Source organism: Homalodisca vitripennis, chromosome X (genome assembly GCF_021130785.1).
Source record: "Homalodisca vitripennis isolate AUS2020 chromosome X, UT_GWSS_2.1, whole genome shotgun sequence".
NCBI lineage: Eukaryota > Metazoa > Arthropoda > Insecta > Hemiptera > Cicadellidae > Homalodisca > Homalodisca vitripennis.
The window spans coordinates 71,906,946-71,919,048 of record NC_060215.1 but is presented as its reverse complement, the minus strand read 5'-3'; the positions used below and the strand labels follow the sequence as shown (position 1 = coordinate 71,919,048).

General features: G+C 30.1%; 1 protein-coding gene across 3 annotated transcripts in view; it reads right to left on the bottom strand.

Annotated features, from left to right (window-relative positions):
* LOC124369183 (cysteine dioxygenase type 1) overlaps positions 1 to 11,407 on the bottom strand; it is a 28,371-nt gene extending 16,964 nt beyond the window's left edge. For 2 of the 3 annotated variants that reach the window (XM_046826995.1, XM_046826994.1), the window contains exon 1: positions 3,189 to 3,351. The gene's annotated coding sequence lies outside the window, so the exon portion shown is untranslated. Of the gene's footprint in view, positions 1 to 3,188; positions 3,352 to 11,274 lie in introns of those variants that run through there. The other variant, XM_046826996.1, reaches the window with a different exon arrangement.
* Between the last annotated feature and the right edge of the window lie 696 nt (positions 11,408 to 12,103).

Genomic DNA, 12,103 nt, shown 5'->3' with positions numbered 1-12,103 from the left:
TCTTATTGTATTCCCAATCCATTGTATTTAAATAAACTTTTTTAGGTATATTTTGGTTAAATTTTGCTAAATTAAACGTTAAATACATTCAGACATTAGATAGATCGAATTGAAAAATGTTTTGGCCATTGCTTAAAAGATATTGCTATTAAATCAAAAATAAAACTATTCTTAAAGTGTTATCAAACAAATCTACGTCTATATAAAAACCATGCAGAACCCACGAAAATCTATTTCAAACTTGTTTTGTACACTTCTCTGAAAGCCATTCAGTACTTTACTCGTTTGTGTAATCTTTTGCACTTGTCAAAGTAGTATTAAAGTATGCAGATCCTAACGATGATAAAATGGAACTCATTAAAAAGTGTAACGGTTTTTTATCTTATCAAACCGATTAAATTCCCTTTAAGTAAATACCGTCTTATATAAATCACACAAGAACTTTTAATTATTAAAAGGTTTTCTCCTGCCTGGAGTCTACATATTAATAAACAGGTGTCGAGTAACATGATAACCTTTACTCGTCAAATCATAACGAATCGTTTCACCAGGCGATTAAAATTTACTATATGAAACCTACACAAGAGAACAGAAGAAATTGAGTAGTTATACCAATAATCATTTTCTTTACACGATCTGTATTTTAATCGTTTGTGAATATTTCCTTTAATTTCTTCATAAACTTTCAAAGTATGAAATAACGCAGTACCGAAGATACACAGTACAGGATCATACAAAAATAGACTTACTACTAAAAAAATAACTTTTAGCTTGACGAAACTTAAATGTTAAAATGTTATATACCTATATATATACGAGTATATATGTATATAAAAGTGTGTGTGTGTGTGTGTGTGTGTGTGTGTGTGTGTGTGTGTGTGTGTGTGTGTGTGTGTGTGTGTGTGTGTGTGTGTGTGTGTGTGTGTGTGTGTGTGTGTGTGTGTGTGTGTGTGTGTGTGTGTGTGTGTATAAGCATACGCACACAAACAAGTATCATAGTCACATAGTCATGTGTTATACCATTTTTCATGTTATGAATTGTCACTTACTGGTATATGTAAATTACATTCTTGGAGCATTAAAGTGTGAAATTAAAACCATAACAAATTTATTTTTAGTAGAAAAACACACCAACGTTATACGTCATATTCCTGCTAAACTCGAATCATAAAGAAAGAACATTCCCCTTACTTGATAACTGCTGTTTGTGCTCAGTTGAGCCATCTGTTACACAAACTAAACAATCTTTACAGTAAGTTAATGTGTTAGGTACTGTAGTACTGTAGTAGTTAGGTACTGATTGTAACCAAACTAAGTTCCAAAACTTGATGATCTGGTTCCTTTTGTCTAAAGAGTCAAACATGTTATTGTAACATAAGTTCTATAAGCATTTACTTTCTGAAATATTTCATATAACGTGTACCCACGTTTGTGTTTTCACTATGACATTTATATTTGGAACGGTATTTCGTTTATTGTTATCTAAAAGTACATCACATTATTTTCACTCTTTCCCAGTAGCAGTCATATTTAACAATTACTGATATAAATCAAATCACATATACAATAAATATCAAACACTAAGAACAAAATTTTGGTAACGCATTTTTTGAGTCGGATGACTATCACTTAGATAGGCAGTTTCCTTGTTTTATACAATTTCATTATACCCTACGCAATTTCTCTTACGTATGGTTTTTCAACCGGTAAAAATGCATTTCCTCTGTTATTTCTCTGTAGATTCCCAACGAATAAGGCATCAACTGTGTGGAAGGAAAATTAAGCATTTTAGGACCTATGTTTAGAGAAACATTTTTGACCCAAGTTATCATATCTTCGAGTTCTGAAATTTCTTTATATTTCAATCTCTGTATTACTTTACTAACTTATGAAATCAATCTCTTGCTAGTAATAATGGCTAAGACGTTTGGATTTACGTAGTAGATTTTGAACCTTACAAATTCACACATCGTACCACAAAATCTATTTTTACGATAGTGAATAAAGGCTGGAGTGATCTGTATCTTCACTCTGTTCCTTAGTTAAATACCGCGCTCCTTCACCTTCGCTCTCACAGGATACCACTACAAAATTGTCATTTATCCACAAAATATGACTAATCAAAACCTAACATAGTACTAAATTATAAACGTGTTTATTGTTTCATATTTGTAATTAAATAATCAAAACTTATTAAACATTTACCGTCTGCCAACTAATTTTGAAAAAGTATTACTTTTATTTATCTTTGATCTCTAGTGAAATTGTTACACTTGTTTGTTTGTTACGTTAATTTTATTTGTGAACTTGTAGCTTTTGAACAAATTATAGATAATCTTAATTGTTCTCCAATGGCTATCTAACAATAGGCTCTAATTTTCATGTGTTGTATAACATCTACTATGATCTTGTTGTTATATTTGTGTACAGAATGTGATTTTAAACGTATTGATGAGTATGTGGCATTAATTAGTTAAGTAATGAACTGGAACTCACGTTATTACAGCATTACGTACATTATTGTAATCACTAAACCCCGTCTGAATGTCATCAGTCGTTAATAAAAAGTATAATTCATTAATACTGTCGTAGCATATGTATATGTCATTAGATAATCAATTATTGAACTGAAATTGACATTATTACAGCTTACGTATAGTACTGTAATCATTACGCTCCACCTGAATATTATCAACTACTAATAAAATACATGTTTAACTAATCCTTGGTAGCATGACCCATTGTATGGTCAGATTGAAGAACAACTTAGCGTCATGTTTTTTCAGTTGGCCTGTCATATTATAATTGTATTTTGAGATAAATATGTTTTAGATATATTTACCTTTCTATTAGATTGTTTATAACTTTTATAATATTATTAGTATTTAGATATGATTTTTATTTACATACTAATATACATAGTAATAGTGATGATAGTTTTAATGTATAGTAATATTTGTATTAGTAATTTAATGTATAGTTATATTTGTATTATTAGTAATATTAATGCTATAAAATATGTATTCATGAGGTCGAATAGTAATTACGTATCAGTTGCCATTATTTTATTTGTCTAATGCGCAGATCACAACAATCTAGTAAGAAAGCAATTAAATTTCTAATTCCAACCGAGTCATAGTTTTCATGCAGAATATTTGAAATATGTATAAATACATGTTCGTACTTACTTAAATAATCGTATAAAGTTTACTCTAGGCCGTTCGAGATGTCTTCTAATGAATAAGTTTCAGTTCCAAATAAGGAATTGAGATGAAATAATATTTAAGCGTCAACACACTACAAAACTGGTTAAGAAAGTGAGGAACACGTCTTGGTGGTCTTATACATCGACAAATATCTGCATGTGGTTCACTTACGCAAAGATAGCCTTTGGGTCAAGATAACTACTTTTTTCTCGATTCCGAAAATAATACGACGTTTACAGGAATCAAAACACGTCCTCATAACAATGTTGCGAAGTTTCTATGTACACAACATGGAATACAAATATTTTATACATTGCATACGGCTCAGTTCAGAAATATTTGATCTTTTTTTAATTATATTGACCTTATATTGTCGTACGATTAGGCAAAGATTACACGCAATCAAAATGCACTGGAGATTATATAATCTCTTAAGTTATCACACGTCCTTTAACCTAAAGTGAGGCAACGCCTACTAATGAAAATTACTTTTGACTTATTGTAGCAATTTTTATATTCGACACTATTAACAATAAGAGATTAATTTATAACTCTTTTTACAACATTTTTAACATAACAATTTTGATTTCAATATTTTACTCTTATTAGTTATAAATTATTTAAATACTTATAAATTACTTTGATTAATTTATTAGTAATAAAATAAAAAGCAAATATAACTTCCATTAATGTTAAATTTAAATATGGCGTTTCTGAAGAAAGCAACCCCCCCCCCACCTTAATAATTTAGTTAGTTATTTAATTTGTATGCTAAACTGAAACTACTAAATTAAACTTAGCAATTGATAAATTAGGTTAATTTGGAATTTACTTGAAATTTCGTAAAAAAATAAAGAGTTAAAGTTAATTAAAATATGAAAATTTAATAAATACTGAGTCAAGTCACTTTTCTATTAAAATACATACAAACCCATTTGTAATCTCTGTACCTATAAGAAGATTGTGGAAATAAATTTATATTTCATTTCATTTTATTTAATTCTCATATAACTGAGGAATAACATTGGGTTATTTTATAACATATTATTAATTGGCTAACATACTTTAAATCGCTTAATTTTACTAAAACACAAATTTATCTAGTCGAACTCTAACATTATGTAGAGCAAACGTCAGATCAGAAACATTTGAAACGCGAGTATGGAGATCTTGTTAGCACAGTTCCAAGATTATCACTACCTACACACTTTAAGGAAGTGTAATCTGTTTTTCTTCGGTTATTTGTTTATTTCAGAGTCTAATCTCGTCACATAAATTTCGTGCAGATGTAAAGAAATGTTTTATTACTCTATGAGGAATTATAAAATTTTTAAATAGGAATTGAAAAAAATTGTAACTAGGCGCAAATGAAAACTGCTGAAAACAAAACGTACATTTTTACAGTTTGTAGGCGTATATTAAACATGGCTGGAGGGGAAGACTTGTTTTTAAATAAAGTGTTACAGTTAAATTATAGATTTTACAAATAATAAATATCCTTTTCTCAAGCTATATGTATATACATGATTATAAATTGCCCTAATTATTTATTTTAATGCCTTCCTGGAATTTTAAACAAGTTATTTCCTATCTTTTCATATTTAGTCTTCAAGAAAGGTATCTCAAAGGGCTGTGACTGAAACAACTTATTCCTCCGAACACCGACTGCTTAAAGTCACAAAGTTTCTTTCATGTAACATTTTATTCTTCTTTTATTATTGTATTTACCATTTATTTTGACTTAAAAATTAGAAATTATGTCCTATTACATAAATATCGTACGCTTTTATGAATAAAATGTTCTTAATAATTTGTTATATTCCTAAATGAAAACTTAAATCTCTGGCTTTGATTTTCATTAAAATAAATCGTTATAATAAAAACTGTTAGAGCAAGTGTTTTAATGATACAATGTTTATTTCTAATACATTAGGATGATTTTGAAGTTTTAAATTTTGAAATTATAGTTTGTTTTGTTGAACCTGTCTACATACACATTGCAACCAAATTTTTGATTAGCATATGAAAGACGTAATACTATATTTATTAGAATCCCCACATCTTACGAAATATTTGAAATTTATATCTACAAATGTAAGTTTTGAATTACTTTTATTAACTTTTATTTATATCTGCATGAAATATTATCTCATCAACACAATAAATCTTCTGATAAGAATGATTCAATTATTCAAGTAATAATATCAACACGATATGTAAAACACTTATTCGATACTGGGATCCAATAATATTAAATTTTATTTTATTTATATTTTCTATTGAGATTTTCATGTTACATATTTAGTGAATTTTTCTTATCGACAATATATTCAAAAAATAAAGTAACTATTCTGCGTAAGGTTGTACTTCAAATGAACCATTCCCGATTAAAACGTCATTAAAGTAATACCCTACTGGATTCCAGTTTATGTTCAAACCCCAATTTTATATAAATAATGTAAAAGACGAAAGAACAGATAAAAAAGTTATTACGAGAACAAAACCTGTCAACTTCAAAATATTTGTGTAAACTGTATTGAAAATCACAAATAAATTCGTTGTTTAACCATATTATGTCCACTCAATATACTTTTGGTACAAATTTATTTTTTTCTTTCGTCATATTGAAAATATACATTTTATGGGTTCTGGGCTTATCTTAAACATTTGTGAATGCTGATGGGTTCAATAATTTATGAGGTAATTTCAGGAAATGTGCAATAAAGTTCACACAATGCATAGGTATATAGAAATGTAGCCTATCGCCTGAATGCTGGCGGCCTCGTCGACTACTACGAGCACAAGATTGCTCCACATACTAGCTCTCCTGCTACCGTCTGTGATTCGTTCAAAATTTATTGATAACAGTTACTTAGATATGTTTAAGTGTTGTCCAAATCAACTAAAGAATTTATTTTTTGGATAAAAGTATTAATTTTACTAAATAGCTTTTTTATTGAAAAAGAAATTTATTTTAGTTGTTGATAAAGTTTAAACACAACTCTACAGTTTATGAATTTGTATGGTCATATTATGGAGGTTTAGTTAGAAAATCAAATTGTTGTATTTAGGGACCGAAAAGTGTGCACAAAGTAGAAAGTTTAGGTACATCTAGACGCCTAAAAATGTTTAGAAATTTTTTACAGTCAGTTCTTCAAACGTTATTCAAAATCTTCGATTAAAATATTTCTGTTGTGTAAATATTTGTAACCTTTTAATAGAGTTCATCCTCCATTTTTAAGTGACACTGTTATCTGCAATGATAACTATTTAAATAATAAATCAAACTTATAATGGTTTTCAGTGTACAATGATTTACTTCTTTACCCAAATGGCATCATAAATCATGACTATATGTTCGTTAAACTTTGACCTTGTTCGTTCAGTTATGAGATATTAAGTTTTTATTGTGGCCCAAGTGTAATAAATCCACTAAGAATAATTAATACGATAGATTTACTGTGCATATAAATATTGTTGAAATTATTCCCATATTATAGTATTTTTAAGAATGCAAAGTTAGCACCAGCAGAACTCTGGCTAAAAGATGCCAAATTATAAAAATAAGTCTTGACACAATCCAAATTGAGCACACAGACACATATGATTACATGCTAATTTCACGTTCCTACAAACTTTCTAAGTTCATAATCAAAAAGACGGCGGCATTCCATTATAGGATCAAAACCTTCGTAGTAAAGGAAGGCAAACGGGTCCTTGCAAGGAAATTTATACCCTGTTATTCTTAAATAGATTTAATAATTAATGTTTCCTTCCAAAATGTTCATCTCGTCGATATAAATTTGCTGATATAATATACGAATGTAATCTATCCGCTCTTTCAGCTCGTCCGGGGCTTCCTGTTCTTTTACAAAATGATGCATAGCCACACTTTTTGAAAGGATTGGATTAACTTTCAGATTTCTAATCAAAGTTTAAAATCCATAGATAAGAGCGGGAGAAATATTGATATTTGGAGTACAGTCCTAAATACGTTGATAAATAAGATAATGCTAAAGCAATTGTTCTTAATCAAAACATGATATGTAGAAGCGTAGTTTTTCCCCCGAAAACAAGAACTTCTGTCACATCCTAATGTCGACATTCAGAACAAAGCTGGAGGAATAGTGTCTTAGGAAATAGTTAACATATTTCTATACAATGCTTGACCAGTAAGTATAGGTCAAATATAATGTTAGTAATCTGAAGTCAAATTACTACCTTATATTGAGAATTGAGAATGCTCACTTTTACAAAAATGTAACTCAAGTTTTACTCAAAATAAATGTCATATCTCCTCATAATCCGGACTCAAATAAGGACGCAACCTCGGAATGAAGGATAATAAGCTAAAACATTGCATGCGTCTTTAAGTTAGTGTTATAAAACTCATAGTAATATGAATAAATAATTTCATTTAATAGTGCATGATTGGTAAGATGAACATTATTTAGAGAATCCTAGTATATTAAATAATGAAAACGTAATAGTAATAATAATAATAGTAGTATTTTCAGTGAATAATTAAAGAATGAGTGAGAATTTTCCGTTCTACAATTTTTCTAATCACCTTAAATATCATTCAGCGCAAGGGAAACGAGATAGTTGCAAAAACTGATTTTCGTGACCTTCGACCTTAAATACATTAAGCCGCGGACACGTGATTATATGAAATTGTTGATGTACGTTTCATAACACCAAAATAAAGACGCATGCGCATTTTTAGCTTATTATCTTTGATTCCGAGGTTTGCCCCTTTTTTGCCTTATAACGTCTAAACCATCCTTGTAAGCAAATTTAAGAAAAGATACTCATGGAATAACTGAATCTTTTTCATATGGATAAGAATTCTCATACTCTGAAAAGTCGCTAAAACACAATCAGTAGGACAGAGAAAACTACAGCTCATTTATAAAGTAATCCTGGGATGAAAAGAAAAAGAATCCCTTATCCAAATAATATTTCGACTATTTCACAACAGACGTTTTCCTTTTTTCTAAATTTCATTGAGTTCTTATTAGTCTCGCCATCATTATGGAGAGCTCCAGTATCTCTGGCCCTTGAGCTATTTAGACTGAAGTTTTACCTAAAGATCCAGAAATACGTGTAACTACAGGGGACCTCGAGCCAAGTTTATAATTTGGTTGGTGTAAGGACTATCAACCGGCTCGCCATTGCTTATTGAAATCTTAGCAAGTCGTGAACGACTCTGTCTTTAAGGGAATTCTAGTACAATTAACTACAAATGTATTTGTAAAAATACTTTGATGGAAGCCTAAGAATAATGAATTGACAAAAATAGCTGGAGAAAATACGCAGTCAACTGTATGCACTATTTGTTTTATAGTACTATCTATAAATGCATATATAAGTGGAGTTGACACACACGTTTGTTGTGATTCCTGACTTACGCATGTCACTATGTTTTGGTATGATTTGTTTATTTTAACCCAGATTGTAGTAATTTAATAGGTTATTTATCCACCTCAAGAAGAGAATATATATTATTTTGTAACGATGGAAAATCTTATTTCCTTCAGAAACCTTTCAAAACCAAACGGTAAACAAAATGTTTGCTCCGAATATCACAGACATAATGCAGAGGAAATCGAATCTCTAAATTTAAATTCGAGAAGGCCCAAAAGTGCAAATTCAACGACCGTATCAGATTGTCATTTTTAAACAGTTTAAGAGTCAAAATGTTTATATGAAACCTACAATGAACATTTAACACGATATCTTAACTTGACATGTTAATTTTAAATTTGAAGAATTTTAGATTCAAAAGAACCTCTGGATTATCCAAGGTATGCGTCCGTCTTAACTATGGAAGTCTGTGACGGCGTTAGATTCCAGATGTTGCACTAAGAAGACGACTTGAGCTAAACTCAACACTCACGTTGAATCAATCCTTCCCACCATAGCTGCGTTGTGTGGTATCCAAGGTATTCGACATTTTGTGTTAAAATATATAGGTCAATTATAAAAATGTATGTTAATGATAACATTGAACATATAACATAACATAACATAACGTAATAATGACAGAGAAACATATTTATAATAAAAGAGCTCGATGATTGTATTACTGATTGAAAAAACATTTTTCATACAAAAAAGAAAACTTAAGAAAGAGGTATTTTATAAAAGACCAATACATTCATATAGTTTATGTATTAATAAACTACTAAAGTTTATTTCTGGACTGAATATTAAGCGAGAAAAATATGTCCATTAGTAATCAAAATCATGTTAAGAATCATTCTATCTCTATTTTATGTCAGCTGGGCTGAGGAATCAATTGTTACAAACAATTGAATGGTTCAAGGACATTCTTTTTTATGTATTTTCAATCCATGAGGAAGAAACTGATGAATAAATGTGACGGCCTGGATAATAGTCAATATGGTCCAACAATGCACTTTGTTTGTATTTGACTTAATAAAAACATGTTTATACAATGAGCTTTGTGCACGTATAGTTAATTCAAAACGTGCTTTATAAATGCCTTTCGCGCAAAATACACAAAACTTGTTTTAAAGATATTTTATTGTTAAAGTTGAAATGTTTGGAGAGTAATAGCAAGTTTGGCCTCTAAACAATAAATTGTTCATCACTTTAAAATAGTTATTTCTAACTCGAAAGATCGCTTTCTGAATTATATATCCTCTTTACATTAATTTTGTAACACTTAACGAAGAAATGTCCACTACATTCTTGTTTTCATATCAAAAGAGAAGAGAGTTTGTGGCCGGACCTTTCCAAATAGTCAATAGGACAAGCTTTGAATTCCTCGCTATTCTACGGAGTGAAAGATATCACCTCCCCCCTACAATACTTTCGCTCTCGTAGTCTGGTCTACGCACCCTACTCAGCCACCCCCTCCCCCGCATGCGATGTCGCCGGCCCGTTAGCCTTGGATTGGCATTTTCAACTTAACCTTGGAAGTTCAGTGTGAATGCTACAACAACTATGATTTGCCAGAGTGTCAGTGATAAAAAACAGTTAAAATCCAAACATAGTTTAATGAATATAAATTATATTTGTATATTTAGAATGATTTACTCGAGTTTTAATCCTAACTGCTTAAAGGGTAATGATGACGAAAATTATAGTGACTTAAATAAAAAACTATGGATTAAGCAAATTAATAATTTTATATATTTACAAAAAAAATAATCTTGAGAAATTATTCCTTTTTAAAGCATATTAACAACTTAAGTAAAAGAGAATATATATACATGAGAATGGGCCGTTATTCTTAAAGTTGTGATCCCATTCCGATTCAAACCTCACACACGAATTTTACTTTTTCGGTTTATGATTGTGTTGCCTGTTTAAGTATTTAAATTGAGATTAAGCTATTCAATATTAATAAGAAATTATATGTTTGGGTGTTACTGAAACCAATAAAGGTTATGGTTTTTTTAGTTACCTGTAAAATAAAAATATGAATCGCTAATTTGTGTTCATTTTTATTTTTTAAAGTTTTTAACTAATGATATATTACGGCCATTATTTAAATATTAGTAAAATTGCTATTAAGCTAAATAATTCACAAGCTTTTGGGACCATTATCTAAAATTTTTTCATCTAAAATTGAATTAAAGCAAACGTTTTATTTATTTGTACAAACACTTAGTATACCTCAATTTATTAAAAAACACAGAAACATTGCATAGTAAATTGCATAGAGGATCAGTAATTTTACTATAAATCTATAATTGTGAACTTGTAAATATTAATCTGTGTATATCTTGGAGGTTAATTTTTAATTAATTCAAATGATCTATAGAAAGTTCAATTATTTTTTTGTAATTTCTTAAGTGTGCAGAGTTACTGGTTGACTAAACTTGGACTAAAACTAATTCCGACATTTTAAATGCTCAAATTATTACTAACCAACAAAATTGCAAATCAATCCTAAAAGTCACTATGAACATTATTTTTATATATTACATTGTTAAGAATCAGTAAGTTTTACGTGATTATTGTTGTACGTGTTTTGGACTTGATGTGCAATTTTCAGGAGTTTGGCCTAACTACGACTACCACAGTCTACTCTTACCTTTAAGATGCCGTTGGCAGCGAGCAACACAGCTCCGCACAAAGTGAGTCCACAAAACCTCGGCTTGTCCGCAAACCCCCTCCCTCTCTCCTCCTATCGCTTTGTTGTAGGACTGAAGAAAAGTATACCGTTGACCTGTTATTATCCTCCGGACCTAGACAATACCGTGGTTACTGACCGGTCGCAACAGAAAAAGTCCCTGTCACTAAAAAAACAAACCTTGGTAGTAATAGTTTATTGGATACGATGGCAACGCTGGAAAGAATATTAACCGACTTGAAATGCCAGGTTCACTTTAACCCCTTAAATGGTAATCAAGTATTGTAAGGATCAGGAACGAAGTGTAAATGTTTTGTAAGCGCAAGCTTTGTTTGTAATACTGAACACTCAGCATTCAATCACTTTTAACTACACATATTTTTTATATATCTTCAAATTATGCATTATCTTGCCGTTTTTATCTCTTAGAGTTCTTTCAAATTATATGAATTTAATTTATGCTTAAATTGAAGAATTGGTTGACTGGGGGGTTCACCCCCAGACCTCCAATGGGATGTTCAGCTAAATTGTGATGTTTGAATAGAATTCGGAGGCCAGGTTAGCCAAGCAGCTAATTGGATCAATAGTGAGGTTGTTAAGGGTTGGGGGTTGCGTTATTCAGAATTAAGTTCTGTAAAGGCGCATATAAAAAAACTTGCAGAGGATCGTAGATTCTTTATCAAATATGTTCTGTTCCTGATTTAAGAAGGAATTTAATTCTATGTCTGGTGAAGTTGGCTTTATACCATGTATGTTCCAACCAACGGTTAACTTTAACAATTATTAGAAT